The sequence below is a fragment of the Pipra filicauda genome, unplaced genomic scaffold, assembly GCF_003945595.2.
Source record: "Pipra filicauda isolate LSUMZ 115617 unplaced genomic scaffold, ASM394559v2 scaffold91_size2508729_pilon, whole genome shotgun sequence".
NCBI classification, from domain to species: Eukaryota; Metazoa; Chordata; class Aves; order Passeriformes; family Pipridae; genus Pipra; species Pipra filicauda.
The window spans coordinates 1,992,403-2,001,848 of record NW_024105109.1 but is presented as its reverse complement, the minus strand read 5'-3'; positions in this window follow the sequence as shown (position 1 = coordinate 2,001,848).

Sequence of the window (9,446 nt, the reverse complement as noted above, 5' to 3'; positions counted from 1 at the left end):
ATTTCATCAGAAAATTCAGACCAATTGTACTTAAGCCCATGCTATTATTTCAAAAACTAAAGTTCTGGCTACAAGTTTGCATAAACAAGGATAGAAATTCTTTGTTATGCATTTTAATATATGAAATGGAAATACAACTAGAGAAAATGGGAACTAGGAAAGAGTCACTGATTATCCAACAGCAGTGAAACTACCTTGAACTACTTGAACTACTTGCATTGAACACTTCCACTACTACCTTCTCCATTACACATTCAGCTCTTCAGGAGATGTAAAGCAGTTGCTGATTTTCAGTCTTTAGAGTGCATTTACCACTGCACTGCCCATGCAGATTGTGAAGAGTGTGAGCACTAAGCAGCCCCTGCATGCTGTGCGCAGCAGCAGCAGCAGCATGAGGAGGCAATAGCACCTGGATGGCATGCACAGTTCTCGAGGAGGTCTGGCTCAAGCAGGACTTCATTCTGCGTTTGGCCACTTGTTTCTCTCCAGCTCTGCTCTCTCAGTTGTGAAACTGTTTGTCAGGACACACAATGAACAGACTGGAGACTTGATTTTTGTTAAAAACAACCTCCCATACAGATGAGGTTATTTCTAAACAAGACTGGTTTGCCTTTTGACCCTAAATCAGGAGCTGATGGAGTAACAAGTGAATGTTTCTAAGAGGGGAGGGACGAAGTTACTGCTGAAAGCAATGTGAGTCAAATGACTGGCTAAGATGGTGATGTGTCACTTCTCCTGTACATGCTTCACTGCTGCTTTGCTATGGACCAGGATGTTCATCTGAAGCTGCAGTTAATCCTGAAGTGCTGGTTGGGCTTACACCTAAACAGCAATGAATGTTCAAGTACTTGAATGCATGACTGTGTTAATTAATGAATATTAAGATATCATTAAAAGTAGAAGGACAGAATTGAAACTCCTTTCACTTGTCTCAAGGTCACAAAAGTACCTGAAGAAATCAGGACAAAGTGTATTTCCTTCCCTACGAGTTCCCACATCACCCTCCTCTTCATTCCCACTGGATAAGCACTTCCCCAACTGCTGGCCACTGAGCAACTCTGAGCTGCTAAAAACCAAATCATTCAGGCCAGATGTGTGGGACCTACATCTGGGTTAGAATAACCTTCTCAGTCCCAGCATTTTCCCTGGAGCCAAGGGAAAACTCTGAGGTGAAGTGGAACAAAAATGAGCTTCCCTGACCTTTCTCTCAAACCATCTGCAAACCTGGGGGATGGATCAGGCTTCCTTTGGCCTCAGGCTTCTTCCCATCTCAGCTCTGGTTAACTGGAAACAAACCAGGCTCGTACTAAAGTGCAGGCAAACCACAAGCCAAAGGAATATCACCCTTGATATTTTGCTTAAACAATTTCCCATATAAGCTGTATTGCTACAATCTGATAATTAACAGCTTGTTGATTATGGTTAGGGTGGAGAAAAAATACATCGTGTCCTGTCTTCTCCTCTCGCCATCTCAAATAAGTAGGTACTGTGAGTGCCTTTCAGGGCTGCCTGTGGCTCCTAATGTGGGTTATCCATAGCAGAAGTTACATTGAAAGGGGATAAACCCCCACAAGTGAGTACCTTATTCCTCTCTCTGGCCCCTTGCCTCCACCTGTCTTTGCAGCCTCTGACATCCTGTGGGGAAAGAAGCTGCAGCATAACTCCTTCCTCTTTACCCCAATTTTCACTGCTCCTGGGGGAGTGAGGAGGGAGGCCAAAGCCAGGGTGGTCCCATCCAACCTCCCCGCAGCTGTCACAGCTGCAGCCCTTCATCCTACAGGGGCAGAGCTGCTGGATGCTGCAGTGTGAAGCCCATGGAATGGAGAAATTGGTGCCTTGCAATATTTTGTATCAATATACAAGCTGTTTCTTTGTTATTGTCCTGAAAATGTAATCTCAAAAGTTACTGCTTCTATCATCACTTTTGAAATAAACTATACTTTTCTGCCTGGCATCAGGACAAGAAAGCTCACCCACAAAGCAGAGGCTCTTTAGAGCTTCAAACTTTGAAGTGGTTGTTCTTAACACAAGCATCAGGCAGCATTCGTAAAAAACCTCAGCCCAGGAGCAGGATTAAGCTGAGAAAATGAATATTCTGCTGCTTTAGGTGTACTAGCCTGGTGCAAATTCATCCTGGCTTCTGCAGCTCCCCAGTATGATTTGAAGAGATGAAGAGGGAAAATCTGATGAAGAAGGAATGGGGTTTGGGCTGGTAGATGCACTGGATACAGGGAAGCTTCACAGATACTACTGCCTGTTCCCAGAGGAGAAGGAGCTCAGGGCTGCAGATGGCTTTGGGCAGTTTGTAATTGCAAGGGATCATATTTTATTTTTCACTTGTGGCCAAGTCAGCTGCTGTATTAAAAAATGACCACGGTCAAAATCAGCGCTGGACACGGCCATGATATGGGGGAGTAGAAACCATGCTGTAGTGCATCTGCTGCCCTGGCACACAGCCCAGCACATTAACCAGCAGTGTTGGGAAAGAGGAGGGGAGAAGAGAAGGAGCTACAGCCCCCAGAGGCTTCCCTGTTCTGGCAGCGAGTCTTTCTTGGGCAAAATCTTCCCTGTTGGGTGAGTTTGTGCATCCCTGTGTAGCACACTTTTAAGACATATGATTGAATGGTTTCTTGAATAGGGGCAATCTCAAATATAGATTCATAAGCTTTTGCTCTGATCTCTGACCTGGGACCCATGAAAGTGCAGGGCATAAGGTGCTCGAGGGAGCATGTGGGGAGACGCAGTTACCAGGCTTGCCAGCCTGTGCAGGAGTATAAGGGAGGCCACCAAGCAGGACTGTGAGGTCAATCTGGGAGCTTCCCTGAGGATGCCCTAGGTTTGGCAGCCAGAGCAGCAGGGCCCTACTGCTTCTGAGTAACAGCCTGTGTTTGCGATAGGGAAGCAGATCCCACTGTGCTGCCTCATCCTGCTTGCCCTACCAGCTGCTGGAGACTGCAACAAGGGGAATCCCAAAGGCAATAATTTGGGATCAGAAACCTCCTGACCCCCACCAGCCTCTTGCTAGAGCCCTTCAAGCTCTCACACATGCTGACAATCCCCAAGGGATGTTAATTGTAGGATGGGTTGGGGTCTTGCAGTGTAAGTGCTCGGGGAACTATTTCTTTGTCTGGATTTCTCTGCTGCCACCACTGAGGGGTACTGATCTCTGCCTGGGAGTCCTGTGTGCAGTCACTGTGTCAATATTTAATCATGGTAATTAGTAACAGGCTGAGTGGCTCAGGAATTCACAGTTCAGCATTTACCTCATTCACCTCGCCCATCTTTTGGGCACGTAAGGGATGTGTCTATGGCAGAGAGAAGCAGAAGCTCATGGAAGTGTAGCTGCCCCCACGTTTTTTGCCAAATGTTTTATTTATAGGCTTTCACAAATCCTTTTGCTCTGGTGGCACATGATGCTGTGAACTCAGGAAGAGAGGAACTGCATTCCAGGTCAAAAGAAATTCTTTGTACCTAACCCATGGGCAGCTACCCTTTGCTACTAGTGTTTTAAGGCTTTTAAATACCACAGACTGGTGGCAGAGCAGAAAGACGCCTCTTTCCTCTGAAAGGCAAGACCCTGTGTGCCTCACATAGCTCAATCCCTGCACTATAGCAGGGTAGAACATGTATCCATTTGTATCAGTCAGTGCCCTGCACCTCTCCCAAAGGCAGCAGTTGCCAGGAGTGGCTCCTCTCTGTTTTGAGGCATGAGATTCAGCCAGCAGACTGGGGCTAACTGCTTCTGAAATATTTAGGAATTTCTGTTCAGAAGAGTTATAAATTAAGCTCTCCTTGGAGACATCATAAATCAGATCTAAGGCTGCCTGCTTTGAAGCAGCTTTCCAACACAGCAGAAAGACTCTCACTCATGGTGTATGTGAGCTATTGCTCCAGGATATACCCATTCTTCATCTGTGAAAGTTCAAGTTAATAGATGTAGTAAAATAAATTAATAGATGTAGTAAAATCAAAGCCAAATGCAAAGAGTTGCAAAGGGAATGGGCAATAAAATGGCATATAAAACTTAACATAGATAAATGCTTCTGGAACTCTTTTTCTGTGAAAGAGAAAGTGCAGAGAGGGATGCTAAAGGTCTATAAAGTCATGAGTGATGTGAAGGTGGAGAACGGGAAAAAGGTTTTAACTTTCTCCTCCAATACAGAAAGTAGGGGCCATCAAACAAAACTAGCAGAAGGTTTGGTTTAGTTCTTCACACAAAATGTACTCAAGTGGTGGAATATGTTGCTTAACACAGGATGTAGGTGCCCACAGTTTAACTCAGCTAAGCAAATTCATGGAAGAATAGATCTCTGGGGGGACCAGAAATGGCTGTAGTGCGCCCTGCCCTCTCCCCCAGCTCCTTCTCTTTTTAGCCTGTTGTCTTTTTAGTAGAAGAGGAGAAGCTGCATCAGAACAGGAGTTACATCAAGTTCTGAACTGGAGAGACCTGTCAGCCAGAGGAAAAAAAATCACCGTTAATATAATAAAAGCGATGGACTTACAACATACATCTCCATCACATATTGAAACCTCTGTTGTCAGCACTTACTACACAATAGAAGACAAGTTGCTAGATCACTGTCCCCTCCTCATCCATCCTTATTCTCTCATATCTTCATCAGGGCACTGATGGCATCACATCAGTTGTCTAGGATATATGAGTGATAGGAGATACAGGTCTGAGTTGGCAATATCACTCACCAGTCTCAGCCTTCCACAGAAATATGGATCAGTGAGCAAGGTACTGATAGCAGTGCTGCAAGACACAAAGTAAATGTTGCTCCTGCTTTTTTAGAGTGCAAATATTGCAAAATATTGCAAATACAGAGTGATTAGCCTCTCTCCTGTTCCTGCCCAAAGGTGCTGGCCTGTGAAACCACAGACTGGGAGAAGGTCTATGACACTGAGGTGTAGCAAAGGGGGCATTAAGGCAGGGTCTATCTATCAGGACCCGGTGTGAAGGGAACCAGCTACTTGGCTTGGTGTAAGGTTTCCTTACACATCTGTACTGAGCTGTCATCTCTGTGATTCCTGGTGAGATCCACCTACCACCATAGGACCCGCCTGCCCACTGCCTCTCACCATGCAGGAGATACTCCAGATATCCTTATCACCTTTCTCTGATGCCTGTGTGCACATGCCAGTGTGTCTCTGCATTAACTACAGCCGTGTAAATACACCTATGCACGTATTTTTATACAGATATAAACAACATTTTTGAATCTGCTGTTTTCAAAGAAGCTGAGGATTTGGAAAGAGCCTTTTCTTCCAGAGGAGACAATTAAGTAGTCTACTTATTTGAATAGGGGCGGTATCCTGTTCTGCCAGTGAACAGTGAGGACGACTGCCACGACAGCCAAGTGGTGCAGCCAGCAAGTGTTTCGCTTAATCACTTTCTGGCAGGACCTGGTCTCTGTGGAACATTCATAAATAATTATGCTGGGTGCATGGGAGCTGGCTCATTGTTGTGGACCCACAACAAAGCAGAAAACAAAACCCCAACCAAATCCCAAATCTTTTCTAATTGTTGGTGTGAAGCTTCCTAGTAAACCGAGTTCAGAACAGAGCTTGTTGTTCTTGGTGCAGAGGAGAGGGTATGGCATTAGCATCCCTGGGGGCTCTTCAGTGACACGGAGAGGGAGGGGGGAATATCTGGAGCCCCATTAAGCATGGGTGGCAGGAGGTGAGTGAATAGGGACCTTCACTCGGAGGGTGACAGCTGCGAGGCTCCATGTCCCCTCTGCTCCTGACAGCAGTGCCTCCTGGAGCTATTGTTTCTCTGCAACCAAGATGACAGCCTTGTGCATCTTTTCACTAGAATATGCCTTCCTTCCAGGCACGGATGCTATGCACATGGGATCAAGCATTGTCAGAACCTGATAAACAATAGGGCATTAAGGAAAAACAAAAGGTGGCTTTCTTCAAAGCCAGACTATCTCCAAAACCAGGCTTTCTTATTTCAAAGCTATCTGCCTTTCAATGAGAGCGGCTTACCTGACTTGACCACTCCAAATAATCAAGAAATATGCCCTGTGCTGGCAAAGATTAGAAAACAAAGTTTCCTTCTCAATGCAAATAGCAACTGGTAACAAGGAAGCAATATGCTCAGAGCTTTCCAGGTCCCATTTTCTCATTCCCCATTCTGTCACCCTTATGTGCATCAGTGGCATCCTTCCTGCACTCTGACCCTGAGCACATTGCTGTGACCCCTCTGAATTCAGTGTTGCACCTCCTGACCCAACACTGTGTCAATGAGGGATGGAGGGGGCTGTGCTCAGCCAGGCACCTTGTGACAGTGCTGTGGAGACATATGAGTGAGGTCTGACTGCCTCTACAGCACAGAGTGTTTGCTTTGCTGGCTGGTTTCACTTCTGAACTGCACTCTGGCATGTCAGGAAAACACTCATGGCGGACGCCAGGTGTGTATCTGAGTGAGCCAAAGCCCCAGATTAGTTTGATCTTGTATGGCCTTCATCACCTCGTGGACTTGTTTAACCCTGTAAATGCTGGATTGACTGCTTTGGGTTTGTCTGGAGCAAACAGTGAAAGCTCCGGGTTGGGCTGGGATGCAAGAGAGTGATTTGAGAACTGGCTGCAACTCTGATGAGAACTCTTACAAACAGCCTGCAGGCTTCCCTCTGAACCACTGATACTTGCATTCCCATGTTCTTTTCCTGCTTTTCACAGAGTTCTCTAAAAGTAATCTCCTCTTGCCTGTTCCCACCCCTACCTCTGATCTGGAGAGGGACCATACAAACCGTTTTACTTCTGTAGCTCTTGGTCTTCCTACCCACCAGAAGCTCTGCAGAAAGACCTAAGGGTTCCCTAATGTGTTCCCAATTTAACATAAATGGATGATAACACACTGTGGTGAAAAAGGAGAGACATTTGATTCACACAGGTAAGTGTCATCCACTAGACACTGAGCACGACAGAGCTGCTGGAGTCCTGTACTTGGCATCTAACAGTGCTCCAAAACAAAAGCAGTTGATTTCAGTAGTTTGAGGGAAAGCAATGAGCCAGGGTGGTTAGGGGTGTCTAAATAACACCACCAGTAAGAAAAGACTACAAACAGTCAGTGCTCAGTGAGAACAGAAAGGAAAACAGAAAATTAAGAATGAGGACTGCAGCCATAGGTAGGACAAGGAGAAGTGAACTTAAATTGCATCAAGGGAGACTCAGACCAGAAAGTTAAGTTCCCTAATGTAGTGGTTTGAACTATAGGCATTGTGAGGCACTGGGGGAAATTGCTTGGGGTGCTTATTGAGTCCCTGTCGCTGAAGGTTTCTGAGAACAGATTAGGAAAATACCTGTCAAAAAATGGTTTACATCTAACTGATTCTGCCTTGAAGCAGAAGGATAGACTAGGGGATACTAAAGGTCTGAGGTAGTCCTATTTCCTGAGGTGCTTTTAGATATACTAATGAGCTAAGCAGTTCCTAAGACTTAGGTATTTGTTTTTAATACCTAGCATAGGTGGTATGTTTGGCATGGTCTTAATCATGGGCTGGCTAAAAAGAGAAGCTTCTCTTTCAGTCCACTAGAAATGTTCCAAGAAAATCATCTGTATTAAAAATGCTATTTATACCAGATATTTTAAGAGTAGCATATTCTTCAGATTGCCAGCCAGCCAGCTTCAGGACATGAGCACATGAAATCCCTGGCTCACACATGACTTGTGTCCCCATGCACCCCTTAAGTTACCAAAGATCTGTGATTTATGACAAAAAACAGCCTTGACTGGGCTTGACCAGGTTGGAAATAGTCACATGTACAGGTAAGGTGCCAGGCCAGAGGGGTTGGGAATCCCCAGCACAAGCTGGAACAAGCACCAGGGACACTCTGCTCTGGAGATTTCTAGTAACTTTCCAGTACAGCATGACCTAGCCTGGCTTGCTCTACTGTGCTCATCAAAATCATAAATGAGGCAACATGCTGAAATCCATGCTAACCTGACACCCATGGAAAAATGGAGAACAAAAAGAAATAAGTACTGGGGCACTGCAAAGCCAGCCATCTGCTTGTGGTGCCAGCCCGCTCCCCCCATGTGTGGGGACCCTGCAGGAATGCGGGGCAGAGAAGCAAACACCACTGTAGGGGAAATTATCTTCCATGCTGGTGACGCAGAATGAAGAAAACTGTATCTCCAAACCCATGCTGTGAGTAGGATGGTGCTAAGCTCTGCCTCAAGTCTCCTTTTGTTGGGAGTGCCCTGGCAGGATGGATCAGGGATTCTGTGGCAACCCAATTTAAACATGAAAACGCACAGAGTAACTATGAAAATTAATACACAATTCAGAGCTTCTGTACTGCTCTGGGCCTTGCTTCTGACAGGCTTACACTAAGAAGCAATTAACTTTGCAAATGACCTGATTGGACCAAGAAAGCAAGGCAAAATCTTTCTGTCTGACAGCCATTTAAGGCAATTTCAGTTCTTTTACGCTATTTCAACATATTCTATTTTTCATTTGCTATTATTGTGGTTTTCCCCAGAACAGTGCACAACTTCGAAGTTCCCAGCTTTGGGGATTTTGGGAGGATATGAGTGAACTCATTAGCAGGAGCAAAACTGATCACTGAATGAAATAATTTGCGTAGACATTTAAATGGATACTTTTAGGTTGCAGAACTCTTCTTTCACAAAAAAGGGCAGAATAGTTTCCTTTTGAAGTTACTGCTTGAAACTATCTACCACTTTGGAGAACAACTTGCTCAGAATTTGTATTGTTTTCTTCACGATGAAGGTTATTTTGAAAACAACAGAGGTAAAGCTTCACCAAATGCCTGTTCCAATTCACTTAAACTAGCTCCTGAGCTTCTCTCACTGAAAGCTTTAGCTTCTTGGTCTCAGTTTCAACAGTCCAGTTTTTCAGCAAGGTATGGAGGATTTGGCAGTTGCCAGCCATGCATAGAAATAAGGTAAGTATAAGTCTGTGGTAAAGGAAAAGAGATAGATGAATTAATTACCTGCCAGAATGGAAATGTACCAAGGATGTGTCTATCTGACCCAGCTCAGTACCATGCTGTTTTGTGCCATGGAGGTGCAACCAGCACTCAACACTGGCACACCACTTTATGGTGTAAAGGATGGAAATAATAGAAAAGGCAATAGCAGTCTTAGACCCCCTCCTGCTGCTGGAAGCCCTGGCTGCTGCAGGACAGGATGAGCTCCTCTGCTTTGATCACAGCATATTGGGGTGAACCTCTCTGCCTTGGTGATGGTGCACTGGGATGAGCCCCTCTGAGCAGCTCTGAGTTCACTAGTGCTCCTACAGGGTGGTGCCCATGGTACAGATTCATCAGTTGCTGATATGCTTGAATGCTGTTATCGCATTAATAAAATTGCAGTTCCCAAATGGGTGCATGTGATATTTCCAGTGGATAAGGTGATGTATTTGTTATTTCCAGTGGATAATGTGTATGATACACACACTTATGCCCATTGA